This window comes from Hylobates moloch, unplaced genomic scaffold, assembly GCF_009828535.3.
Source record: "Hylobates moloch isolate HMO894 unplaced genomic scaffold, HMol_V3 SCAFFOLD_9, whole genome shotgun sequence".
In the NCBI taxonomy this organism is placed as follows: Eukaryota; Metazoa; Chordata; class Mammalia; order Primates; family Hylobatidae; genus Hylobates; species Hylobates moloch.
In genome coordinates, this window is record NW_026652284.1 from 39,167,587 (window position 1) to 39,182,579 (window position 14,993).

The 14,993-nt window shown below is 47.8% G+C and overlaps 1 long non-coding RNA gene across 1 annotated transcript; it reads left to right on the forward strand.

Annotated features, from left to right (window-relative positions):
• Positions 1–13,297: 13,297 nt before the first annotated feature.
• LOC131384200 (uncharacterized) lies at positions 13,298–14,638 on the forward strand. Its single transcript, XR_009214827.1, has 3 exons — positions 13,298–13,383; positions 13,494–13,604; positions 14,334–14,638. It is a non-coding gene; the product is annotated as an uncharacterized LOC131384200 (long non-coding RNA).
• Positions 14,639–14,993: the final 355 nt, after the last annotated feature.

Genomic DNA, 14,993 nt, shown 5'->3' on the forward strand with positions numbered 1-14,993 from the left:
GAAAGATGGGGACCAGGTGGTGCCCTGACCAGGCCAGGCCAGCTTGCCAGCAGATCCAGTGGTAGTGTTTGGACACGTGACAATCTTAGCCGGAAAGGAACTCCTGAAGAGTGGTCTCAGAACCCAGATATGGGCATGGCTTTCCCAGAGAGAGGTACCAGATTCTGCCCGAGTGTAAAATGACCACAAGGAAGCCTGAACTTCCTACCTCCCCAGCCTGCAGTCCTCTCAGCTTAGGTAGCCACCGAATCAAAAATTATCTACGTAGGTGAAATGATAGGATGGCTGGGAATTGCTTTATAATTCTCCAGCAAACCAAACAAACTGTTGGAGGGGATAGAAGGAACAGAGTGGAGAGGTGTTGTACATATTGAAGGTGGAAGGGGGTACGCGGAGATTTACTGGACCAGTGGATGGCGAAGTGTCCTTTCCCAACCAGAAGCAGCACCACCTGAGGGTTCTAACAACTTGCAAATTCTCAGGAGGGAGCTGACCCCAGATCTACTTAAAAATACACAACAAAAAACTCTAGGGCTAGGGCCCAGCAATCTGTGTTTTAACAAGCCCTCCAGAGGATTTCGCTCAGCGGTTGGGATGCTTGATCAAATTTGAGACCCACTGCACAATACCTTTCTCTCTCCTTTTGTGCATGTGCTCTTATTTCCATAATAAAGGGTTTAAAAAACCATCCCTACGGGCATTTTTGTTGTCGAGTTGTTTATTTCTTACATCACTTGTCTTCAATTGCTATTTAACTATTGTTTTGATCTTTTCCTGGAGCCAGAACAGAAAAGCCAGAAAGCAGAAGCCACTGCCTCTGTCTCTCTCTCGCCGCGCCCCCCCACCCCCACCCCGCCCAGTTTGCAAATGTAAACTTCCTGTAAGAGACGCCCCCGGCCGGCGCACACACCACTCACACCTGAAGGCTGTGTCTGCAAAGGGGCCCGGGAACGACTCCCAGGGCGACGTGCAGGCTGCATTTCGGAGCTGCCCACTTTCCCCGGCCTTCACCGGGTGCCCTCAGCGCACGCCCAGGTCCTGGCCCCAGGCGCTCCCGCCTCCCGCACTCCGAGAGTCTGGGCCCAGGTGGCACTGCCACGCGTCGATCCTGTGTGGGCACCCGGGCCTCGCGAGAGACGACCCCTCTAGAACTGACTTTTCAGAACTGCAGCTCACGACATATGGGTCCCCTGATCTTTTCCATTCTCCCTTTCAGAAGTTATTTAAAAAGACGGGGAAGGAGGCGAGGAGAGCTGGAGGTCGAGTCACAGGGCGGGGCCCTCCACGCACTGTCGCCTCCTCCCCGCTGTTTCGGGTCCTGGATGAGGGTGCGGAGCTCGGGAGACCTGGGCGGTCGCAGGAGGTGAAGGGTTAAAAAGCGGCGGGCCTCCTCCCCCTTCGCGTATCCAGTGCCCCTTCCTCCTCCTCTCCCTGTTCCTCCCGCCACCCCCCTTGTGTGCTGTAAAACAATCCCTTTGTTTCCTCTTTAAGACATTAGCCTCAGGGGCCATTATAGGAAAGAAAGGTAGCCAGGCCCTTTTATCTGCAAGAATCCATTAAGCATGGCCTCTGTACAGCAGGCCGCTCTGTTATGGGCTGCTCCACGAGGGGTCCCAAAGTGGGAGAACCCCTCCCAAGCGAGGACCCAGACGCACCTGTATCCCATCTCACTACCTCCCCCTCGGCAACTGGAATCTAGGGGGAGTGGAACGCAGGCAGTTTTCAAACGAGAGTGAATATAGAGCCACGGTGGGTCTCCGGCAGAACCCCAGTTTCACACCTTCCTGCCCTCGCGCCATCTCTTCCTGCACACCCGGGAAATGGGGTAAACTTTCGACGGCAAGATGGGAAATGACCCTACCCTTCGTTTCCTCAGCGGGTCTTGGTGCGGGGCCGCCACCGTGCGCGGGAGAGGGGACCCAAGCAGCTGCTGGTCCGGGCGACCAGACGCGCACTTGTCTGTCCGCCCGACTGCGTGTGGGTCGGTCCGAGGGTACGCAAGGACCCCTCTGTCCTGCAGCCCCGCATGCATTTGATTGTGGTGCTGAGCGACAGCTGCTAATTTTACCACTGGAAGACCGAAAGAGGGCCTTTTACCTTTCTCAGGAAGCTGTGATGCAAAATGCCTGCTGAAAGCACTGGAGGTTTCGTGTGTCTCATCAGAAAATAATCTAACACCGATTCATTATTTATATCTTCCCCCAAGAACAAGTCGCCCCAAATGCCCACTCTGCCCGTGCGCTCCGTCTCACCTAGCTGCCCAGTCACAACAACAAACACCGCCCGCAGGCCCGAGGCACAGGCTCGGTGGACTGCGGCTCCGCATTCTGGATTTGGGGACCAGGCGCGGGGGGAAGGGAGAAGGCGTGGCAGCCTGGCCAGGGCGGGGAAGGGCCAATGTGATACTTTATCAAGTTTAGCGGGCGTAATCTTCTCTTTTTTAAATTGCCAATAATTTGGATTGTTGGGAGTAACGGTGGCAGGAAAGCCACAAAAGAAAACTCTTTCTTTAAATTCTCTGTTGTGTCCAGGTCAAAGACACAATATCAAGTCAGTGTCTCTTGCTTGAAATCTCTGTGGAATGACCTTCTTTGGATCTTCTCCTGCTCTTTCACCATGAATATAAATATTTTCTCCACTTACCATATGTTACCCACGCACTTCCACAGACCCCACCGCCACCGCCCTGCTGGGGTCCTTGCAAAAGGAAAGTCTGCCCTGCTCTCTCCTCTCAGCCAGGAGGGCAGGGGGAGGAGGGAGCAGTGTTGTTCAAGGGACAATGTCACTTTCCTCTTCATCAAGATTCTTTGTCAATTGCTGGGGAAATAATTGACCTCAAGCTACTTCAGTCACAACCAATAGAAAAATGGAACGGTGATGTGTCCAGCTGTTAAGGGGAGGCAGGCTGGAAAACAACGGTGGCAAGGAAGGGGGCTGACATGAAAAATATGTAAAGCTTCATGTGCAAATTCTTGGGAAACAGTGGAATTTCACTTTAAAATAAAACAAAAAACCAGAATTGTGTTAATTTGTCATATCTCCAAGGTTGCGGTTCTTGATTTGTGCCTTTGGATAGCTTAAAAGGAGAATCCCAGCACAGAAGCCCTTTCATACAGCTGCCGTCTTTTCGGTTCTCTGACCCTTTCCTTAACTCACACAATGGTACTTTTTCCCAACACCCTTCACTCAGTTAGCAGCCAGAATGATTCAGCTGCATCTGATTCAGGGGCCTAGGGAATAATTTGGTAGTTCTTTGAGTATTGTTTGGCATTTGTTGTTTTTGGTTTAGGTTTTTTTTTGTTTTGTTTTGTTTGTTTGTTTTTTGTTTGTTTTGTAACTAGTGAGAGAAAGCAGCCTGAAAGAGAAAAGGAAAAGTAGGAGGAGTGAGAGGGATAACCAGAGAGAAAGCCAAGAAGAAATTCAGCAATTGCCTTTCCTGGCTTCCCTTAAAGAGATGATGGTTAGGAGTGGTTTGTTAAAACAAATCTCATATTTCAGCCCACAAGATGTCCCATTTATGAAGCTGATTCTGTTCCAAGTTAGACCAATCAGGCAAAAATCAATAAGGGCATTCAATGCCACCAATGTGGTAAGAAGCAAGAACAATATCAAACAGCAACTCAGTGAGGCCTCAAACATGAGCTCTTAGCCTGAACTGTGTCTTCTCCAAAGAGGAGAAAAGAGGACTTGGGGTAGTGGAGGGGAAGGGGCAGTGGCAATCCAGATGCTACAAAAACAGCCCGATATCTTCCATGGTACACATTTACCTTCCAGCATGTGACTAAACTGGTGTAGCGGATGTGTGAGTGCTGATGAACAGTCACCGGAGAAGAGCCAAGGTCCCTGCCTTCTCCAGGCCCAGCACTGAAACACAAAAGGCGAAGAAGAAGAAGAACATTAATATGGCGGAAACCCCTGTCACCTGGGTGAAAGAGCTCATCAGACTCACAAATACATTTTTGACAGCTTATATCTTCTCCATGGAGTTGCAGGGAGTGGTGAGTGAGTGATCAGGCCATCCTTAAAAGCAAGCACATCAGCACACAGAAAGTAAATGCTGTCAGCGCAGATTCTCAGTGACAAATATTTGGTATCATTGCAAAAATTTCCCCAAGAGCACGATGCATTTTTCTCTGATGGAATTTTTAAAATTTTTGTCTGTTCTAAGATGTCCCCAGGTAAATGCGATAATGTGTACTATGGTCAGAATACTTGTGTCCTCCCCAAATTCTTATGTGGAAATCTTATACCCCAAAGCCATTGTAGTAGGTGGTGGGACCTTTGAGAGGTAATTAGATCATGAGATTAGGACCTTATAAAAGAGGCCTGAAAGAGACTCCTCACCCCTTCCGTGTGATGACGCAGCTAGAAGATACCATCTATGAACCAGGAACTAGGGCTCACCAGACATTGAAACTGCCTGCACCTTGATTGTGGAGTTCCCAGTCTCTAGAACTGTGAGCAATAAATGTATGTTGTTGATAAGCCCCTCAGTCTATGGGATTTGGTTATAGCAGGATGACTGGACTAAGACAGTCAGCATATATCAATTTCTCCAACCTCTCACAAGTGCTTTCAAGATCTTCTCTAAGACTTATTCATGTCATAGAACAATCAGCAGGTATACTTTACTTCTCTCAGAATTACTAACTCCAACCAGCTGAGTGATATTTATTTAAGGAAAGACTTCACTGCTTAAGGAATTCTCTAGTGTTCATCACTGTTTAGAGCTGCTTAACCCCGTTTCATTTGAAGCTAGAGAGATTTTTACATGTAACATCCTTGAAAAGAGCTGGTTCTGGACTAGTTGTATTCTAGCTGTATCTAGAATGCACCTAATTGTTCACCTAATGGAACTTCACCTAATAGAAGTTCACCTAATGGTTCAAAGATGAAGCTGTTGAGTTACTGTCTAGTAATGGCAATGGATTTGCACTGAACTCTATATGTTCTCTTTCAGTCTTCCTTATGACCCCTGGCACTCATTTTCAAGGTGGGAAACCAGGATTGGGGTAAAATCTGTGGATGTAGTGGTAAGGCTAATTGGCTCCTGTGGAAATGAAACCTATGGCTTGGCCTCATTAGTCTTGCATTAAATCTAACATCTCAAAGTGCAGCTGAATGGACAGAGTTCTCACCTAGAACATATTTGTAATTTGGTAGAATCCAATATGGTTCTCACCAAATATTGCCCCATCCTGAGATGTTCTGGGTGAAACAGAGGAAATTACAATAAGATGTCAATTAATATTCTAGATTAATGAAAATCAAATGCTTTCAAAGTATGTTTTTCATTCTGCAAATAATTTAGGTTTAAACATCTCAAAACACATTTTATTATGTATAAATTATGATTATATTTCATAAAAATAAAAAAATGCCTAGAAGAAAAGCTAAAAAGAAATAAATCAAATGGTTTATGTTTTTATTTGGATGGCAGGATTATGAGTAAATGATTTTTTCTCATCTCAGTTTTCCAAGATGTTATTGAGTGGTTATAATTACTTGCTAATGGAATAAAATATATGATAATCCTATAAATATTAGTTAATGTTTATGCATAAGAATCACTCAAAAAAAGTGACTTGACAAGTACAATTTCTGTTTTCTGAAAAAACGGTGACTTGAACAAGCATAAGAAGAAGTAACAGGAGGAAAGGAGCAGTCATGAGTGCTTCCTACCATCTGTCGGGCACGTCACAGCGTTATCTCATTTAATTCCCTCTGCCGGTAAAGGAGACACTGATTTTACAGCGTAGGGAATCGAAACTCTGGGAGGGCATGTAAATTGCTCAAGATCTCACTGGTAAAGGGGCCAATCACACTCAGTGTTTTATGCTTTCCTCCTGCTATGTGAAAGACGTAGTAGCAGCAGAAACATTTAATAGGTTAGACAAATAAATAAGCGTAACATCCTGTCCTACCAAAAATCACTCTATTGAACTGATCTGACCACACCCCTTACACAGAATCTGCCCCCCCGCCCCGCCATACACACACACACTGCTGTCACTGATTGGACCAGAATGGTCACCTGACCCAAAGCTGCTGAGCCATTAACTCCTCAATGATTTACATAAGGAGATGTATAAATTGTGGTAAAGTCTAGCATAAGCTTTTCAATTCAGATCTTAGGCCAGTTGGGGGAGTAGAAAGGATTGGTTCTGTAAAGAGCAAAGATAACAGAGGATGGAGGCCACATGGATAAGCAGAGAAGATGTGCCTACAAAGCAGGGAGGGAAGCAGAAATGGAGGAACAAGAGGCCATATGGTCCTCCTGTGTACTTCAGAAGAGCTTTTCCCATTCTCACAGCTTCCCTGTGGACAATGTTTCCCATGGAGCCTTCTGTATTTGAACAATACCACATTTTATTTGAACTAGCTTGAGTGAATTTCTTTTCCTGCAATAAAAATATCTCAAACTACAAGCCAGGTGCAGTGGCTCATGCCTGTAATCCCAGCACTTTGGGAGGCCAAGGTGGGAGGACGGCTTGAGCCCAGGAGTTAGAGACCAGCCTGAGTAACATAGTGGGACCCCTGTCTCTGCAAAAATTTTTTTTAAAAATTACCCAAGTGTGGTGGTGTGCGCCTGTAGTTCCAGCTACTTGGGAGGCTTGTGGTGGGAAGATAGCTTGAGCCTGGGAAGTCAAGGCTGCAGTGAGCTATGATTGTACCACTGCACTACAGCCTGAACAACAGAGTGAGACCTTGTCTCAAAAAAAAAGAGAGAGAGAGAGAGAGAAAGGAAAAAAAAAAAAAAAAAAAAAAAAAAAAAAAAAAAAAAAAAAAAAAAAAAAAAGAAAAAAAAAAAAAAAAAAAAGAAGAAAGAAAGAAAGAAAGAAAGAAAGAAAGAAAGAAAGAAAGAAAGAAAGAAAGAAAGAAAGAATGAATCTCAAACTACAGAAGCAATAAACACACACTTTGTCAGAATCTCAAGTCACAAGTCTCTGCCTGGCTTTGCCAATCATGACCAGTGCTCCCAAACACATATCCTTGTGGATGTCTCTCAGGAACCTCAAACTCAGTATTCATTAAGTGAACCCATCCATTTCCCTCCACATGCTCCCAATGTTTCCAAACTCAATGAATGTCACTAATATCCTCCCAGGTTTCTGACCTGTGAGTTCCCCTCAACCCTCCCTTCTTAGCTTCCCATATCCAGCCTATCTCAAATCCTCTCAAATACTGCCCCTATCCTTCTGCTTCTCTGCCCCACCCCAGTGCAGGCTCCACCACCTCCCGTGTTGCAGGCCGCAACCCCCTTGCTGGTTTCCCTGCCTTGGTCTTGCTCCTCTCCAACAGCCAATACTCAAGTCTGGTCAGTGTACACACAAACACATACATACACACACACTCACGTGCTCGCACGTGTGCGGCAGCATTTAAAACCCTCCCATGGCTTTCCTTTTAGGGTAAAATCAAAACTCATGTGCATGGTCTCCAGGGCACTGTTCATTGTAACATCTCCAGTCCTGTGTCTCAGCATCCTGCCCACATTCTGCCCAGGCTGAACCGCTTTCAGTTCCTCAAACATGTCATGCTTCTCTGCCTTAAGGACTTTTGTGTACCCTGTGCCTCTCAGTGTGGAACTCCTCCCCTACCTAGCAGGTCTTACTCTTCTCTTGTGCCTCAGCTTAGATTTCATGTCCTCCACAAAGTCTTATCTGATCTTCTGAACTTAAGGTTAAGTATCCCTAGTATGTGGCCCTGTGACCTTCTGTGCCTGACACCCAGAGTACTTGCCAACCTTCATTGTAATTACTTGATTGTCTTTCTCCCTGGTTTGACTATAAACTCCCTGCAGGCAGGGTATTGCTCTGTTTTATCTCCAATGCTGAGCCCATCCTGTGATCAGAGAAGAGAATGTGGAACCTGGGGGCCTGGTTATATAGCAACTAGAGCATCACAGCCATGAGGTGCTCAGGATCTAGGTGTGTATGATGGTCTTGGAAAAGAAATAACTGTAAGAAGGAGTCAGTAAGAAAAAAGAGGCTTTGGACCAGTCTCAGTAGAGGAGGACAGTGGTAGAGAAGAAGAGTATTCAGGAGAAGATGGAACCAGTATGGCTCCAAGACATTTGGAAGTTGAGAGAGGATTTCTGGTTTAGCAGGAAGTTGATGATTTGGTTTTGTGAGAGTCTGATTGGGTTTGTGATGGCACAAGAAGTCCAAGTGACACTTAGAGTGGCAGGACACCAGCTGCAGAGAGGCAAGGGCCAGAAATGACAATTTGGAGGTAACTTGTCTAGAGGTGATGGTGGAAGAATGAATGAAGGAGCTTCTACAGTGTGAGCCAAATATAGGGCCAACAGGAACTTGCCATTTAAGTCAAGAAGAGCAGAGACAAAGATGGAAGGAGGACTTCAAGGAATGAGTGAGAAAGCAGAGACTAGAGTCCATCCTCAGAGCATAACATGAGGTTATGAAGGCCAAGAAAGGAGATAGATTAAGGAGGAGCTAGCCTGCAAGATTCAGTGCCGATTGTTGTAATGGCCAGCATGTATTTAAGCCCTTTGCATGAGCAAGGCATGTTTTGAGGAACTTTTCATCAATAACTTTGTTTATTCTCACAGCAAGTCTGTGAGAAGGGTGCCACTATTATTCTCACTCTACAAATGAGTTACCTGAGGCTCCAAGAAAGCCTACAGCTTATCGAGGTCAAATGGCCAGAAAGCAGCAGAGCTAGGACTCAGACCTGTTGTCTTGGAACTCAGAGCTGGAACTTGGGAGATCAAGGGAAAGATGGAATGGCTGGGTTGGGGAAGGGGAATATCAGTTTTCTGTGACTCTAGATAGCTTGATGAAACAAAGCAGAAATCTCTATTGTGGAAGAGAATTGAAGTTGAAAAAGATAGGAAGCCTAGCTTCTCTTCTGATGAGTGGGGCCAGGAGAGGGTGACAGTCAGAGGCCAGGAGAGAAGGAGGCCCAAGGCCTCTAGACCCATGTCCCTGCCTCTGCCCAGCAGCTGCCTCTGCCCAAAAGAGTGAGCTAAGGTGGCTTCTCCAGAGCCTTCTCTGCTTCCTGACTGTAAACAGCCCCAGGGTTGCCATTCTGGGCGCTTTTCAACGGGCCAAGGCCTGTTGAGAGCTGGCAGTGCAGAGATGAACTGCTAGCTTCCAATCAACTTCCCAGGGCCCGTGTGTAAAGCTCCCTGCAGCCCTGCCAGGAGACAGAGGCCCTGAGAGAAACAGGAGGTGGGCAGACCCACCCATTTAGAGATCCCACTAGGGGACCTGCCTGAGGCAAACAGCTGGGGTGTCCACAGCACCCCATTTTAAAAGATGCCAGAAACAGTCAATCTCAGTGCATGAGTTTACTTACACCTGCAACAATTCTTTCCCCAACATGGAGACCTGGGGATGAAGGCGGAGGAGTCCTCCCACCCCCACCTCAGCCCCTAGTTCCGCTTCTTCCAGCTGCCTCATTTACTCTTCCTTTATTTCTTCCTCTCCCTCATATTTCTTCCCAAGGACTGGAAAACCCTTGTCCATCAAGAACCTAAGTTTAGCAAAAAGAGAAGCAGGGACCGGGCGCGGTGGCTCACACCTGTAATCCCATCACTTTGGGAGGCCGAGGCAGGCAGATCATTTGAAGTCAGGAGTTCCAGGCCAGCCTGGCCAACATGGTGAAATCCCGTCTCTACCAAAAATACAAAAAAATTAGCAAGGCGTGGTGGCATGCGCCTGTAATCCCAGCTACTTGGGAGACTGAGGTAGGAGAATCACCTGAACCTGGGAGGCGGAGGTTGCAGTGAGCCGAGATGGCGCCACTGCACTCCAGCCTGGGTGACAGAGTGAGACTCTCTCTAAAAAAAAAGAAAGAAAAAAAAAAAAAGAAAGAGAAGCATGAAGGGAGGAGAGAAAACCTCTTTTCCCAGGAACTCCGAGTTGACTTGGTGCTTTTGTGGGGAGAACAATCAAATCTGTGGACTCACTACCCAGGCCAGGGAGTGTGAGTGAAGAGCCACAGGCCTCCAGGAAGACATGTGGGGCAGATCTGGGGACCGAATTTCAGGCCTCTGGGACATATGTGCAGAAGGAGAATCAAAGGAAGAGGAGAAAGGAAGCCATGCCCACGTTAGAGGGGACTGCTTCCAGTGGGTACAAAATTCACCTGAGAGGAATATTGGTCCTCCATTGGACGAGTCATGGATCTCTCACCTCAAACCTTTGTAACCCAGCCCCTCCCACCAGTCTGCCAGCTCCCAAGACACACTCCTTTGCACCTCCCTCCTGCACATCAGACACCATTTATTTGTCTTTGTTCTGCTGTTTCTGCTGCTTTCAATAAATACGGCTGGCTCTAAAGTCAAGGTAAAGGAGATTTACAGATAAAAGGGATGGGGTCTGAACTGTCAGCTGCGTTGCTGGCTTGCAACTGGACCTGAATCACCGTAGATGCTGGTTACAGGCAGCCCACAGTAATGACAGCACCCCTGGGGTTGTGCAAATCACCAACTCTGGTAAGCACAGAGGAATCGGTGGGTGAAGGGACCCTGAGCCCCTTCTCCACTCTATTTCTCCCCATCCCGGTGACAGGGGCCTCCACGCGGCCCATTTCACCCTCAGGCCTTCATGTGGATCTCTGCCTGGACCATTTCTTCCAAGGGGCACTATGGTTGGCTCAAATATCAACTCCTCAGAGAAACCTCTCTATTCTGTTTTATTATCTTCAAGGCACTTATCTCTATCCAAAAGTTATTTTTAAAATTACTTCCTAGCCCCCACCGCCACCCCATAAAAGTTCCATGAGAGCATGGCTTTGGGGTACCCTGTTCTCACCTGCATCTGGGGCACACAGGAGATCACCTGGCTTTTACCAAGGCTGCTCTGTAAAAGTGTGTCAAATTGAATTCATTGAAATGGAAGCTTCCACCCACAAAAACCAGCCAAATGTATAAATGATTGTTTATCGGCAATTAAAATTTAGTTTCAAATCATTATTTTTGCCCATCTCTCAAAACAATAGTCCATCTTCTCCCTAATCGGTTGCCTCTTTCCTTTCATCTCACCAGATCCTACATTTGGAATGTCGAGAATATCTGTAGACTCCCGACAGTTAAAGGAAACCTATGGCTTTAAAAAGACGGTCATCACTGAAGATTGCATTAAACACGCTGTAAAAAGAAAATCTCCAAAGGAGATAAAGGGCCTCAGGGGTGGGTGGTGCCTGCCCAGCTGCCCCACCCCTGCAGGGAAACCTGCCCGCAGCCTCCTTAACCCTTCCGTGGCCCGCACCTCAGGAAGATGCTGGGAAAGATCAGAAGAATCCAAGCACTACTTGCTGACTGGAAGAAAACAGCCAAAAGGAAAAAAAAAAAAAAAAGACCGATTCCAGTGTTGCTCCCCACCCCCATCCTTTCTTCTTCCAAAGAGGCTTCTGTTCAGAGAAATTAAAGGACTCTGATAGCAGATCACAAATTCAGGACAGAAAAGCTCCACTATGTAGCCAGAGACTGTATTGTGGGTAACCAGACGTTGGGCACTTTTTTTGCTTATGAACTTTTGGACACCATTCAAATAAAAGACTATTTGTTCCTGGACAAACACCAGCAAAGAAGCTTTTAAGAGGAGGGGATATTTTTGTTTTGCATTTTCTCTTTGTGGAAAAAAAAAAAAATGAGAGAGTGAAAGAGATAGAGAGACAGAGACCAAGAGACACTTGCTCTACTTACTTTTCACATAAAAGAACTTAGACTAATTTGTTTACTATTGCTGGGGACTCATGTTTACAAGTTCCTGCAGCATTGTGGTAAAAGAAATGCTATTTTTAAAAAGTAAAAACCCACACAAGCCTCCATATTCAGGGTTCTTCTTCCCCTTCCTGCTTTCCTCACTCCCCACTTTCATTTCACAGATGGCCACAAACACATGAGCCAAGTCGAAGCTCAGGAGGCCCTTGTCTTTCTCTCCCAGACCCCTTTGAGACTCCCCTGTGAAAGGGTCATACCTGAACTTGGAAGGCACTCTCTAGTTCAAGTTCAGTGGAATTCTACTTGCCACAAAAGTCACACCCCACCTGTGCTCCTTTTCAGAAAACCAAACTCCCGGCAGTCCTAAATACACACCCTAGATTTCAATCCCCCACCCCTTGCAGTTTTCATTTTCCTTATATACAGGGACCATTTCTGAAATCAAGCTAGCAAGATGTTGAATAATGTCCTTTTCAAAAGAGGGTGTGCCGTAACTGGGTCACTAACTGTGTGACTAATCACGGGTGCCTGTAACCACAGTGACTGTGGCTTCAACCTGACTTGGTCATTTGTAAACCACAAAATGACCCAGCCATCTGCAGGGGCTGCTGGCTCTGGAGTTCGTGGCTCTTCCCACGCCTGTCCCCTCCTCACCCACAGGAGCAAAGGGAGCAGCCCCTGGCTGGAACCACCCTCCCCTTGCCTCTGCACTGGCAGCATCTGGGAGGGAGCTACTCACGTCAAACCTCTTCTTACTCAAGTCTTTACAGGCCTGTGTTGCAGAGGCAACCACAGCAGGCATTTGCAACAGTTGCTCTGGCCTGAGTTCCACTTAGCAACACCAAGTCCAAAGGAGAAAAGGAAGGGGTCTAGAATAAATTTTTTTTCAAGAAAAAAGCAAAACAAAACTGGAAAAGTGGCCTGAGAAAAACTTCCCCCAGCTAGTTTAGGGCTCTTTGTTGTGCCTAACATTTATTCATTGCACTAAAAGTTAATAAAATCCATAAAGTTTTCCCCAATCACTAAAGCAACTTAAGGAATTTTCAAGACAGGTGTGTCCTTTTGCCCAAGGGTCCCCAAATGTATCCTAAGTTAGGAGCACTAAGGCTGCAGTGTCTCAATGCAGGTCCCTCCCAGGGATCAGCCCAGATTGGGAGCTGCAAGGAGGAACAATTAACCCCTTACCTTCTGGAGACCCAGGTTCATTTTGGGGCATCCTGCAGCACTGTAAGAAAAATTACGCCTGTAATCCCAGCGCTTTGGGAGGCCGAGGCGGGTGGATCACCTGAGGTCAGGAGTTCGAAAGCAGCCAGGCCAATGTGGCTAAACCCCATCTCTACTTAAAATACAAAAATTAGCCGGGCGCAGTAGGGGGCGCTTGAGGCTGAGGCAGGAGAATCACTTGAACCCGGGAGATGAAGGTTGCAGTGGGCCGAGATTGCGCCATTGCACTCCAGACTGGGTGACAGAGAGAGACTCCGTCTCAAAAAAAAAAAAAAAAAAAAAAAAGAAGAAGAAAAACAAAAAAGAAAAATCTTAGGGCCAAGGGGCTTATTTGTAATTGAAGAGGATGATTGGTGGTGGTGGTGAGGAAGATCTGCTCTCACTACCTCTCAGCATGAACCCTCCACCCCATCTCTCTGAAAATGGCCTTACTTTTTTCTTCACGGTCTGGGTAAAATTGGTCGAAGGTACACAAAGGACTAAGCAACCTCTCTTTCAGCCCCACCCCCTTACCTGTGTTCACCCATTCTCTTAACCATCAATCCCTTTTTTTTTTCTCCTTATCACATTAATTCAGTAGGGCAACTGCTTCTGTCCTGGGGAGGGAAAGAGTTTTCTCCAAAAGGACAGACGGAAGCAACAAATGGGAAGGAAACTGACAAAGCTTGTGAAATCCCAAACTGGACTGGTAAGAACAACATCATAAATTATGGATCCCTCGAGCCGCCTCCGGCCTGTCACTGCGTGGTCTGTCTCCATGGCCCTGCCGGGCGCGGGCGACACTTGTCCATGAGCGCGGGTCTCTCGGGCCTCAGATGTCCCCTCCCGGCCCGGCCGCAGCGCCCCGCGAGGTGGCCCAACTTAGGGCCGCGGGGGGTGCTGGGCGCTCAGCCTGGAGGGACGCGCCAGCTGCGGGGACGACGTCCCCCAGCCAGCAGAGCACAGGCTCACCATTGTTCCCGGAGACCCCCGCGGGAACACCCTGAGCTGGCCTGGGCGCTCTGGTCCGAGCGGCCAGGGCCGAAGAAGGGAATGCGAAGGGCGCCGGGGGCGGGCGGGCGGAGAGGGTGCGGGATGTGCCCGCCTGCCCCGGGCGCTCAGGGCCCGCGGCCTTGGTGGGCGGCGTGGCGGGACCCAGGGCAGCGTGCGACATCTGCGCGAGAGCGCGGGGGCGAGAGGGGACGTCGTCACACTCAGGACGCCCATCTGGACAGGCTTTCCTTCCGTGCCAGAAGCGAGAAGGGAGAAGTCAAGGTTAAACGCTGCGGCGGGGCTGCAGGCGGGCACTGGCGGGAGCGCACAAAGCCGCCGGCCCCTCCACTCGCGCCCAGCTCGGCGCACGCCGCCCCCGCCGCGCCAAGAGCCCCGCGCCGGCTACCGTGGCCCCACCTTGCCCTTTGTCTTTCCTCCGGAGCAGATGCGCTGTGACCCCTGTAGCATTGGGGCTGTCAAGATTAAAGGAGCCTCCACTCTGTTTCGAAACTGCAACTCTTGTCCCCCAGACCTCATCAACCCCACCTCTTGTTTTTGTTTTTGTTTTTGTTTTGTGTTTTTGGCCACAAGTCAACCACTCATCATAAGGTGGGCAAACCCCTCGGTCCATATTTAAATTTGTTTGTGTGACAAATTGTCCTGCAGTTCCACCCTCTTAGCTACTGTAACCAGCACCAGAGAAACAATGAATTACGAGATTCAAGTTACGGAAAAACGACTCATCCTGCAGATGTTGTCTGCTGAAGCCTGTTCTATGGACAAATATGTAAAGGGTCTTTGTGTGTGTGTGTGTGTGTGTGTGTGTGTGTGTGTGTGTGTGTGTGTGTTGTGTGTGTGTGTGTGTGTGTGTGTGTGTGTGTGTGTGTGTGTGTGTATGTAAAGCCAACAGCCTCACATTTGTTCTTTGGTAATTTGTCTTCAATATGCCTCCCCCCGACCCCCATGATGAAAGGTCAATTATCAGACTCAAAAATAAGCAACCTTATCTGGCAAGCCTGTACTCCCAGAAATGAATGGGAGAGCTGGGGTTTCTCATGGGGCAGAGAAAAGGGAACTCCAAATCAAGCTGAATTGTGTGTGAGTC